Below are 12,523 nucleotides of genomic sequence, written 5' to 3'. Positions count from 1 at the left end.
GACACAGGTGATCATACAGGCCGTAAATGTAGGTGAGACCACCTAGATAATGTAGAATGAGGAAAGAGTCCAGAAGTGCAGTGTCTGACAAAGTAGCCACTAGCCCCACAAAACAGTTTAAATGAAATTAATTAAATAAAAACTAGTTCATCAGATGCACTGGCTACATTTGAATTTCAATATGCACATGTGTTCATTGACTACATACTGGGCAATGAGTATTAGAACATTTTCATCATCACAGAAGGTTCTCTGGGAAGCAGTTATCTAGAATAAAATCCTAATTAAGGTACCTAATTAAGAAATCATGATCGGAATAGCTAAAAATCACTGAGCATTCACCATGTCATGTGCTGTGCTGAAAACATTTATAAATTATCTGCGTTTTTTTCTCAAAAGCTATGAAATACTCATTATCGCATTTACATTTTACATCAGAAGAAACAAAGAATCCTGCAATTTAAAGCATGGCTCCAAGAGACTTATCAAAGGAGGATTTGGAGATGCCATGACTCAAATCTAAGTGTGATGTGGTTTGGCTGTGTCCCCACCCAAATCTCATCTGGAATTCCCATGTGTTATGGGAGGGACACAGTGGGAGGTAATTGAGTCATGGGGCCAAGTCTTTCCTGTGCTGTTCTTGTGATAGTAAGTCTTATGAGATCTGATGGTTTTTAAAAGCGGAGTTCCCCTCCACAAGCTCTCTTTTTGCCTGCTGCCATCCTGTAAGACATACTTGCTCCTCCTTGCCTTCCACCATGATTGTGAGGCCTCTTCAGCCATTTGGAACTGTAAGTCCAACTAAATCTCTTTCTTTTGTAAATTGCCCTGTCTCGGGTATGTCTTTATCAGCAGTGAGAAAACAAACTGATACAGAGTTGGATTCCAAATACTAATTTTTCATTTAGTCTCTGTCAGCCTCATTATCACATAGGCTTGATTCTAAGAATCTACACGCAACATTGTTTATGTTAAGAAAAAATATTTACTCTGTATGTGAAAGCTAACTTTCTTTTTTTTAATTGCATTTTAGGTTTTGGGATACATGTGCAGAACATGCAAGCTAGTTGCATAGGTACACACGTGGCAATGTGATTTGCTGGCTTTCTCCCCTTTACCCACATCTGGCATTTCTCCCCATGCTATCCCTCTCCAGCTCCCCCTGCCGCTGTCTCTCCCCTATTCCCACCAATAGACCCCAGTGTGTAATGCTCCCCTCCCTGTGTCCATGTGTTCTCATTGTTCATCACCCGCCTATGAGTGAGAATATGCAGTATTTCATTTTCTGTTCTTGTGTCAGTTTGCTGAGAATGATGTTCTCCAGATTCATCCATGTCCCTACAAAGGACACGAACTCATCGTTTTTGATGGCTGCATAATATTCCATGGTGTATATGTGCCACATTTTCCCTGTTCAGTCTATCATCGATGGGTATTTGGGTTGGTTCCAGGTCTTTGCTATTGTAAACAGTGCTGCAATGAACATTCATGTGCATGTGTCCTTATAGTAGAATGACTTATAGTCCTTTGGATATATACCCAGTAATGGGATTGCTGGGTCAAATGGAATTTCTATTTCTAGGTCCTTTAGGAATCGCCACACTGTCTTCCACAATGGTTGAACTAATTTACACTCCCACCAGCAGTGTAAACGTGTTCCTATTTCTCCACATCCTCTCCAGCATCTGTTGTCTCCAGATTTTGAATGATCGCCATTCTAACTGGCGTGAGATGGTATCTCAATGTGGTTTTGATTTGCATTTCTGTGATGGCCAGTGATGATGAGCATTTTTTCATATGTTTGTTGGCCTCATGTATGTCTTCTTTTGTAAAGTGTCTGTTCATATCCTTTGCCCATTTTTGAATGGGCCTGTTTGTTTTTTTCTTGTAAATATGTTTTAGTTCTTTGTAAATTCTGGATATCAGCCCTTTGTCAGATGAGTAAACTGCAAAAATTTTTTCCCATTCTGTTGGTTGCTGATTCACTCTAATGACTGTTTCTTTTGCCGTGCAGAAGCTGTGGAGTTTGATTAGGTCCCATTTGTCTATTTTGGCTTTTGTTGCCAATGCATTTGGTGTTTTGGTCATGAAGTCCTTGCCTACTCCTATGTCCTGGATGGTTTTACCTAGATTTTCTTCTAGGGTTTTTATGGTGCCAGGTCTTATGTTTAGGTCTTTAATCCATCTGGAGTTAATTTTAGTGTCAGGTGTCAGGAAGGGGTCCAGTTTCTGCTTTGTGCACATGGCTAGCCAGTTTTCCCAGCACCATTTATTAAACAGGGAATCCTTTCCCCATTGCTTGTTTACTTTCTATTTCTGAAGTTTGCTGTGTCTTCTGTGGTGATACGGAATGATTACATTATTAAAGATATTAAAGTATTTAAAATTTTTCGTATCTTCCAAAGCCAAAAGACAGAACTGTTAAATAATTTGCCCACTGGCATATATCATTGAGTGTCTGGCCAGGAGTCAAACCAACTCTTTGGGAAACAGCACAAACACAGGAACTAATTTTCTAGAGCTCAAATCTGAAGCATTTCTATTTGTTATCTCCCCGTGTCTCCCTGAAATGGTCATATGCACCCTTAGTGTATTCCTTATGAACTTACCTAATTTTATAAAACCTGTGGTTAAACATTTGCTGAGTACAATTAAAATTGTGCATAAATCCCTGCTGTTTCTTCTCTTACCAGTGAAGGACACCATGATACAGCAGCCTGTTGTTTCTGGCCTCTGCTTTTGACTGGTTCTGTTTTGTGTTATGTCAACAATAAAAAATGCTTTACTATTTTGCCTACAGACATTTCGACAATGCTGTAACTCTTCTATCATCAATCTTGTTAATTAAAAAAATTAATACAATCAAGCTATATTGAAGCCATTCTGAAACTGTTCTTCTCAGGAATAATAACTTTTATGCAAGACTCTGCGTTTTCCCTCTATTTCTGCAATGTGCTGCTGATTGGTCTGTGCCTGTCTGTCACTCTGCATACCTTTCCATTTATTTTTAAGTGGCATTTTGATGATATGTATGACTCATGCGATGCTAATGATACTTTTCATGTTCAATTCAGTTTTGCCTTATATACTGTACTGACATATCCATAAAATTACTAGCATTGTATAAAAGCAGTTCTATGGAATTATCTTGAGCTCAGAGAATTACTCTTTTAAATTGAAACTAAAAATGTCACTGTTTAACTGCTCTCATCATCCTGTCAATCATACCCTAAGATGTCATTTCAAGGTAGGAAAGAAAAATGATGTTCTCAACAAAGAGAAAAATAATAAAACATTTCTATCTCAATAAAATCATACCCCAGTCACATGTATCAGGGCTATCTAATGACCAAAGAGACATGCCGTTTATTCTCATGGGAAAACATAGTATGTAAAAAAATTTATGGTTGAAAATTCTAAAATGATTTATAACATTCTTGTCTCCATTGTATATATTCAATAAACGTTTCTTGACTGACAAACAGATGTCAGGTTGGGTGCAAAATGCTACTCAGTAATTATTTTTTTGGTACTCGTGTTTTAAGAAATGTAAATACCTAAAAATTATTTTTTAAATGGCCATAATCTTCATGCTGTTACATAATATTTTATGTTTGTAATTTTTATCTTAATCTCTGCAACGGAATATGAAATTTGAAATGGAATTTTAACTTTGCTTTTAGAATTTATATTTCAAAAAATAGAACAACTATTTGAAATCAACTCAATTTCATGAAGTAGCACCATTAAGAAGTATGTATATAAAAGTATGTGTATACTATTAAAAGTATGGATAGATGAAAAGTATGTGCATACCATTAAAATACATACATATATTAAAAAGTATACATATATTTAATACTAATATAATAATACTGATATGTAGTATATAGTTATATCTAATATTATATAATTATTTAGTTCCTGATCTCTGTATTTAATGAGCTTGAACTCCAAAAACAAATATTTCAGTAAATGAAACATCAAATATTAAATCTGTAAGCACATAATTCATAAGCTACCTAAACAGATACTAATAGGGTTAAAGTCAATTAAAGTCATTTTACGGAGGAGTTGGTGCTTAATATGGACCGTAAAGGACTCGTAAGGTTTGAATGAGACATGCAAAACATTCAATCAAAAATGATGATTAGAAAGAGTCATTTAGAACGTATAACTTAAAAGTCATAAAATATAATAGCATACGTATTATGAATTATATAAAAGTAAGGATTGACTAATCTATACAAGAAATACAAAATAAAGTTGATTTTGACTATATTTAATTGTAATTAAAGTAAATTCATATAATTTAAAACATAATAATTACCATTAAGTAGTCTGGGGGAAATTCTTGAGATTCTTTTATTTCACACAAAAATTTTCATACATAAAATCATATAAACACAAATTATTTTGATGTTATCTAATTTGCCCATGCAAAAAATTTTTTTATCACACATGAATCCTTTTGCATCAATTTGTATAATGCACTTTTGCCTGTTTCCTTTTTAAGATAAGAATATCTGGGAAAGATAGGTTTTAGCAGACTTTATGTAGCCATGCTCTTAAACGGTCACATATTATTAAAAAGGCAAGGTGAGAAAGGAATTTATAAAATTACCGTGGACTCCTTTATTTGGACACTAGAGATAGAGTTCTTTAACTAAATTTACAACTAGATAAAAACCAAGGGAAACCAAATTATAGAGGATATAAGCATTTCTAATACTCATATAAATTATTAATAAGAGCAAAAAGGTACAAGAGGAAAAATTCATTGATAATAAATGAAATCAACCCTAAGAAGAGCTTTGTGCAAAACATTGAGAACAAGCAAGCGAATGTGTATTTACTCTCTGAGAAGCTGCACGTGCTGAAAATATAAATAGTCAGTTTCTGCTGAGATGAGAGCAAAACAACGTGAGGGTTACACCCCCTTAATGCAACCATTAAGAGGCTGTACAAAGAAACAGTTGAACAGATTCTGAAAACGAACCTAAACTGTATGAGAAACCACTGTGGAGTAGAGATTACTGAGTCCTATCAGTCTATCGGGATTCCAGAGCAAACCAGGGGCCTTATACACAGAAGTTTATTGTCTCGCAGCTCAGGAGCATAGAAGTTCCAGATCAAGGTATCGACAGGATTGGTTCCTTCTGAAGTTCGTAAAGGAGAAGCTGTTCCAGGCCTCACTCCTGGCTTCTAGTTTTCTGGGAATCTTTGGCATCGCTTGGCCTGCAGGTGCATCACCTCATCTCTGCCTTTATGTGCATATGATCACACGATATTCTTCTCCTACGCTTCTGTGTCCAAAGTTCCCCATTTTATAAGGACACTTATCATAATGGAACAGGGGCTTATCCTAGCTTTCTTAATGAATTATGTCTTCAACAACTTAAATAAGATCAAATTCTGAAATACTAGAATTTGGGACTTTAATGTTTGAATTTGTGGGGAACACAATTTATACTACAACAGAGGGCAACAGAAGACCGGATCCAAAGAGGGCCAGACACCATGGATGGAGAATAGACTTGAGGAACTCCATTTAAAGAGCACATCTAGAAATATATGAAATGAGACTGACATGTTTAATTAATCAGGAAATTTATATTGATGCTCCACATACGCCAATCTCTATGCAAGGCATCGTATGAAAATAAACAAAATATGTATAGATTCTGATTTCCATATTCAATGAGCTTGCACACAAACCAGTAAAAAAAAATATTTTAAAAGAAGAAATGTTAAATAAAAAATCTATAAGGAAATTTGTAAGCTACCTAAAGAACTACAATTGTTATTTTTAATACTCATTAAGTTATTTGAGAGTGACTTACAGGCAGTTGAGGAATTGTTAAGATTTGGACGTCTACAAAACACGTGCAGAAGGATTAAGCAAAAGTGACAAGAGACAAATAATTGTTTAGAATAACTAATAACTTAAAACTGTTATCAAAATGTCAGCAGAGATGGTTCCTTCTGGAAGCTCTGGGAGAAAATGAATTTCCTTGCCTTATTTCAGCTTCTGGAGGCTGCCTACATTCCTTCGCTTCTGGTCCCTTCCTCCAGCTTCAAACCAAGTGATGACATCATTGCCACCTCTGTGTGTGTCATCTTATCTTTTGCTCTCTTGCCTTCCTTTTTCTCTTATAAGAAACTTTATGATGACATTGTCCCCCACCCCGACCCTGAGTGTAATCCAGGATAGCCTTTTCATCTCAAGGTCCTTCATTACATCTGCAAAGCCCCTTTTGCTGTGTCAGGTGGCCTATTTACAAGTTCTAAGATTTCAAACACAAATTTCTTAAAGGACCATTAGTCTGCCTAAAATTCAAGTAGCATCAAAGAGGTGCCAGATCTTAGCTAAGGTGGGAAGTAGATGTCACAAGCCCACAGAGAAACTAGGAGCCTTGAACGTTTTCTTAGTGCTCCATCTGCACCTCTGCACCCACTTTTATACACTGTTGGGAAGTCAATGGTTTCATACTTCATCATTCACATACATCCCATGACACACATTACTGGTAGATATTACTAACGCCAAAATTCTTTTTCCCTCGAAAGAAGATGGAAGACTACACTTCCCAGGACGCTTGCATTCTTGCCAATTAACTGAGACGGAAAGTACCATCTACCTTTCCAAATGACAGCAATGAAAAGATGCTGGGTAATTCTCCAGAGCCCCCATTCTATTCCTGATGAGACCAATGACTGCAGGGGTGATAAAGGTAATGTCAAGCTGTGTCCCCAAGGAACAATGTCAAGCAGAGCCATCTCATGTTCATCCTCTCTTTCACCCAAGTATATTATAAGAGACTGTATGTGAAAAAAAAAATGGGAGAGGGGCCAAGTCATTGGTGTTTATTACTGCAAAATAAGCTTACCTTTCTGACTAGTAAACTTCTCAAACTATTTTTTTAAAGTTAACTCCTTTGTGTATTTTAACTTGATGTATAAAATGTTTCATTTTAATTTGAACTTGTTGCACATGATGTAAATTCTAGTGTGTTGTGATATTGTGATAATTTGAAATAGATTAATCACTCTTTGATATTTAATCTTGTGGAAATTTAGAAATGTACACTATTGTATTGTTACCTTTATTCACCATGCTGTTCAATAGAGCTCAAAATTAAGAATATTCCTTCTGTCTGAGATTGTGCACCCTTTGGCCATCGTTTTCCCCGTTCACTCCTCTCCTAGCCTCTGTAACCTCCCTTCTACTATTTGCTTCCATTAGTTTGGTTGTTTCAGATTCCATACCTATGTAAGCACTTGCAGTTACTTGTCTTTCTGTGTCTGGCATATGTCACTCAGCATAAAGCCCTCCAGGTTCACCTATACTGTCTCAAATGCCAGGATTGTGTTCTTTTTATGGCTGAATAGTATTCATCTAGGTTGACTTCATAGCTTGACGATTGTGAATAATGCTGCAATGAACATAGGAGTGCAGGTATCACTTCAACACTCTTCTCAAATCTTTTTAGTATATCTCAGAAGTAAAATGGCTAGATAATATGGTAGTTCTATTTTTGTTTTCTTGAGGATCCTCCATGTAGATTTCCATAGTGGCTATACTAGCTTCCATTTCCACCAACAGTGTGAAAATGTTGTTTATTAGAGGAACTTTGATGTGGACATAAACTTTGGCTGGGTGCAGGGGCTCACACCTGTAATCTCAGCACTTTGGGAGGCCTAAGTGGGCAGATGACGAGGTCAGGAGATCAAGACCATCCTGGCCAACACCGTGAAACCCCATATCTACTAGCTGGGCGTGGTGCTGTGCGCCTGTAGTCCCAGCTTCTCGGGAGGCTGAGGAAGGGGAATCGCTTGAATCCGAAAGGCAAGGAGGAGCAGGTCGTGTCTTACGTGTATGGTGGCAGGCAAAGAGAGAGAGCTTGTGTAAGGAAACACCCACTGATAAAGCCATCAGATCCCATGAGATGTATTCACTATCATGAGAACAGCATAGGAAAGACCTGCCCTGTGATTCAGTTGCCTCTCACGGGGTCTCTCCTACAACATATGGGAATTCAAGATGAGATTTCGTTGAGGAGACAGAGCCAAACCATATCATATCATAAACCACTGTGATTTGTGGAAATGTACTTTGTCCCTTGAGGAACTTTGATGTGGACCTAAACTTTGGGAAACCCTAATTTGGAGTCTTTGCATTAAATTCTACATCTACGCAGGTTTCCTTTACCTTTCACTATACTCCCTAACAACATTAATGGCTCACCTACAACCAATGTCTCAACTACCATGGAAATATGTTTTTAGTGCTGAGTGCACAAACTATCTTCTTTCCATTAACCAGACAGCTCAGCCAGAATCTCAAATTCAATATTCCCTAAAACTAACCACATCAATTTGTTTTACTTCCTCAGAATTTTCTGACTGTCTTTCCTTCTTCTCCCCCCTCCGTCCTTATTTCAGGCTGATTTGTTTACGTAACAGTGGAAACGACTTTGTAATGCATATCATCCTTCCAGTAAATTTCTCAACTATCTCCAAGATTATACTTTTAAATGCAAGTTGAATCATCATAATCCACTCCTTAAGATCTGTAAGTAGCCTGCTATCTTCTTCCTCCCAAAATAAAAGCATTCGTATTATAAGACTTTTCCTTATCTGACCTAAGAATTCATCCCAATCCACCTCTCTGGCTTCTCATTTTCTCTTGTGTTCCTTGTAGTTCATCCATCAAAAATTTGAAGTTTCCCAATGTTACACTCTCTTGATCTGTTTTCTTAGTGTAATCTTTCCCATATACATTCTTTGACCAAAAAATAATCTTTAAAACTTAGCTCACTTTGAGAGGCCAAGGCAGGTGGATCACTTGAGGTCAGGGGTTCGAGAGCAGCCTGGCTCACATAGTGAAACCCAGTCTCCACTAAAAATACAAAAATTAGCTGGGTTGGGGGTACACACTTGTAATCCTAGATACTTGAAAGACTGAACTGAAGCAAAAGTATCTCTTGAACCCAGAGGTGGAGGTTGCAGTGAGCCAAGATTGCACCACTGCACTCCAGCCTGGGTGACAGAGTGTGACTCTCTCAAAAAAAAAAAAAAAAAAAGCTCAAGCCCCCCGTTCTTCAGGAATACATTCCTGCAGCCCACCATTTTTATACTTTAATGTAGCTGATGTGTATGAGAAGCTCAGTATCAACCTGTGTTCAAGTGAACTAGACCATATGCCCTTATCATTATGCATAATTTTCCTTTCTACCAGACTGTGAGCTTTTGAGAGAAAACAACACTAATTATTTTTATTATATCCTTAGTGATAAAAGAATATTTGGCTCACTTGTGTTTTTTGAAAGAGTAAAAGAATTCATAAAATTGTGCCTTTTCTGATTTAGTGCCCTCAGTGTTCTACTGATCATGCTTCTTTGTTCTTATCAGGGTAAAGTAGACTTTTCAAAATATGATATTTGAACTAATTTGTACATGTTTGCAGTAAAATTCTATCAGTGCATATCAACTAGAAAAGATGTTACTGTTTCACTAAACACCTTTCAACAAAAGCAAGATTTAAACTTACTTTTCTCATATCTTTCAAACTACAAAAGCTCTGATAAGAAATATTGAAAGCTGATTTTTATATTGCAGATATTGTATATGAGTATTTATATAAAAGGGGATGGGGGAGAGAAACAAGCAGAAGACAGCAGAGGAGAGTGGGAGGGAAAAAGACAGAAGAGGAGGCACATATAAGCTTGCAGGCTTTCTTTTCAACAAAAAATATTGTCTTCCCTTTCTTCTATAAGTAGTAGCTAGAATAATGCTAAAGTTAATTCAATATCCAATGCTAGACATCATAATCTTTCAGCAAAAGTCTAGTGAAATTCAGCCCTCCCTGTAGCATTTTTCATGTACAGGAATTTTGGAACTTACAATTAAGTGAATATGTAACAAGGCAAGCATAAATCTCTTCAAGACATAACTTTACAGAAATCTTAGTATGTTTGTAGACTGAAATAAGCTTTGAACATTCAGAATATTGCTGATTTTGCTCATTTTATTCAGGCTCAAAGGTTCCTGTAGGACAAATAAAATTTTCTTTGAATATCCTGAAGCATTAATAATAATTTAAGTTTCTTCTGCATGCCTCCTTCTGGAAGTAGTAATAAAATAAAGGTTTGAGGCACCGTTTTTTGTGTATTTTGTATAATATATCTTCAGCAGTAAAGTATGTCATATGTTTGGATTCTGGACATGGATGAGCAGTTTATACCTCAGTCACATCTGTTCGTTCCAGCTGTATTTTTATGGATATATGAGATTCCAATATTATTAATTAAGGTAAGAGTCTAAGAAACTATAATGATAATGCAATTTGTTACTTGCTCAAAATAATTATTTATGTTTTACACTGACTTAAATCAAAATTAAGTTATTTTGTATTTTCATATTTTCAAAAATTATATCAGTTTAAAAATCAGAAATTCAATATCTAGGATTATAGAAAACATGTATGCTCTAATACAACAATGGCTTGATAAAATCTTATAAAACCAACACGAGAGTGTATCGAAGCTATAAAGAAATAAGGTTTTTTTCTTGATACTTCTGCATAATTTTGGACATTGCCTCTTGTTGGTTTCATTGATATAAATATATCCTAAATCAATGGATTTGTTCATAAATAATTTTATTATTTATAATATCTTATCTTGACCAGAAATATCCAAATGTTGCTAAGATATAGTAAGTATATGCTTCAAGGTCTGCATTTTCTCAGGGAAGAGAAACAGTGTCTGAAGCAGAACATACTGTTAGTGATAACCCGGAAATTAGATTTTCTGTAAGGCACATGTGAACTCATCAAATATTTAGAGGGTCATAGTCATATCAGGGTTATGCCTACATTCAGCACTATGGGTTGTGGTAATAAAGTAGATGAAGCCAAAGAATATTCTATTTACTTCTTATATCTTTTGTCCTTTAATTGTAAAAATGTTATTTAATGAATAACTATTTCCTCTTTATCTTTCTAGCCAGCTAAAATCAAGAGCTGGCAGCTCTCCACATTTTGACTGTCTCCTAGAGAAGAATAAACACTGTGCCTGGAGCAACACTGATTCTTCTGACTACACAGCACCATGTGACTTGGGTGAACTGTTAGATCCGTCAGTGAACAGAATGACATCTCCATACCTTGATGAAAATACTGCTGTTGTAATAATTAAGCTCTTCCTTCATTTTTTTCCCACTTAATAACAAGACCCCTATTCTCGCTCTTCCCCGAGAAAAGAAGTTACAGGAAAATTGTGGGATAGAATTAAAATATTTTCTTGAATCTATGAATAGGAGACCATCTTTAAGTAAGATGAATTGTGAAGAGAGATGAGTTGTCTTCTCTGTAAATAAGACTCGGGAAATGAGTACTGTGTTGAACTACAAAGTAGCAGGACTTTTATACGCTAAAGGCACAAAATGGTTACCCCATGAGGCATGATTAAGAACTGTGACTGGAAGTTGACATAACAGGGATCTAATCGATTTCATTTCCTGGATACAGAACATCTAGTCCATTTTTTGTGAAGGAATGACTGGACTGACTCATCACCACATTGATCTGTTCTTCAGGCCCATTCATTCAGTATGTCTTGAGAGTCCGCCCACATCACCAGTGTTTCACATTAGTATAAATTACAGATGCCATTTTACTATGGTAAGTGAATAACATGAATGGTTGGTGATGTGATAATGATATTTTTAGTGTTAACAATACTTTTAAATGTAATTAAATATAAAACATAGCATTTCAAATACAGGTGCCATTTAGTATAAATTAATTACAGGTGCCGTTTTACTATGATACGTGAATTACATGAAAAGCTGGTGATGTGATAATGGTATTTTCTTTTGGTGTTAACATGTTTAAATGTAATTCAATGTAAAATTTAACATTTTAATACATTTTTTACTACTTCCTTTGGTTCACTCCCATTACTGGAAACATCCTATTTCTTTTAATAAAACCACATGTAAGGTCAAATATTTGGGAAGCCAAGGCAGGAGGATTGATTAAGGCCAGGGTTTCAGGACCACCTCGGGAAACACAGCAAGAGCCTGTCTCCACAAAAAGTAATAAATTATCCAGGCATGATGGCACGCAGCTTTAGTCCCAGCTACTCTGGAGACTGAGGTGGGAGGATTGCTTGAGCCCAGGAGTTTCAGTCTGCAGTGAGCAGAGATTATGCCATTGCACTCCAGCCTGGGTGATGGAGCAAGACCCTCTCTCTCTTAAAACAATACAAAACAAAAGTTCAAATAGAAACTTGCCTGCTCTGCCATATACATGGCCCACTTAAAAAATAAAAATAAAAATACAACAAATTTATATATAAAAGCCTTTGTTTCTAAAAAATTTTGGCATATAATGTCCTTTTAGTATTCACAGCCAAGTTATGTAAAATAATGGAGCCAGGCATGTCTCATGTGCTTCACATAGCTTAATGCTATGCTTATTGTCTTAAACAGTTATGTGAATTAGAGCTTTAGTATA

General features: G+C 36.1%; 1 long non-coding RNA gene across 1 annotated transcript; it reads left to right on the top strand.

Moving 5' to 3' along the window:
- The first annotated feature begins 652 nt into the window (after nt 1-652).
- On the top strand, nt 653-12,018 carry LOC118146705 (uncharacterized). Its single transcript, XR_004732543.3, has 4 exons — nt 653-791; nt 6,571-6,734; nt 8,446-8,575; nt 11,010-12,018. It is a non-coding gene; the product is annotated as an uncharacterized LOC118146705 (long non-coding RNA).
- Nucleotides 12,019-12,523: the final 505 nt, after the last annotated feature.

This window comes from Callithrix jacchus, chromosome 13 (assembly GCF_049354715.1).
Source record: "Callithrix jacchus isolate 240 chromosome 13, calJac240_pri, whole genome shotgun sequence".
NCBI classification, from domain to species: domain Eukaryota; kingdom Metazoa; phylum Chordata; class Mammalia; order Primates; family Cebidae; genus Callithrix; species Callithrix jacchus.
Note: the sequence above shows the minus strand (reverse complement) of the source record. Positions and strands in the feature narration are given on the sequence as shown.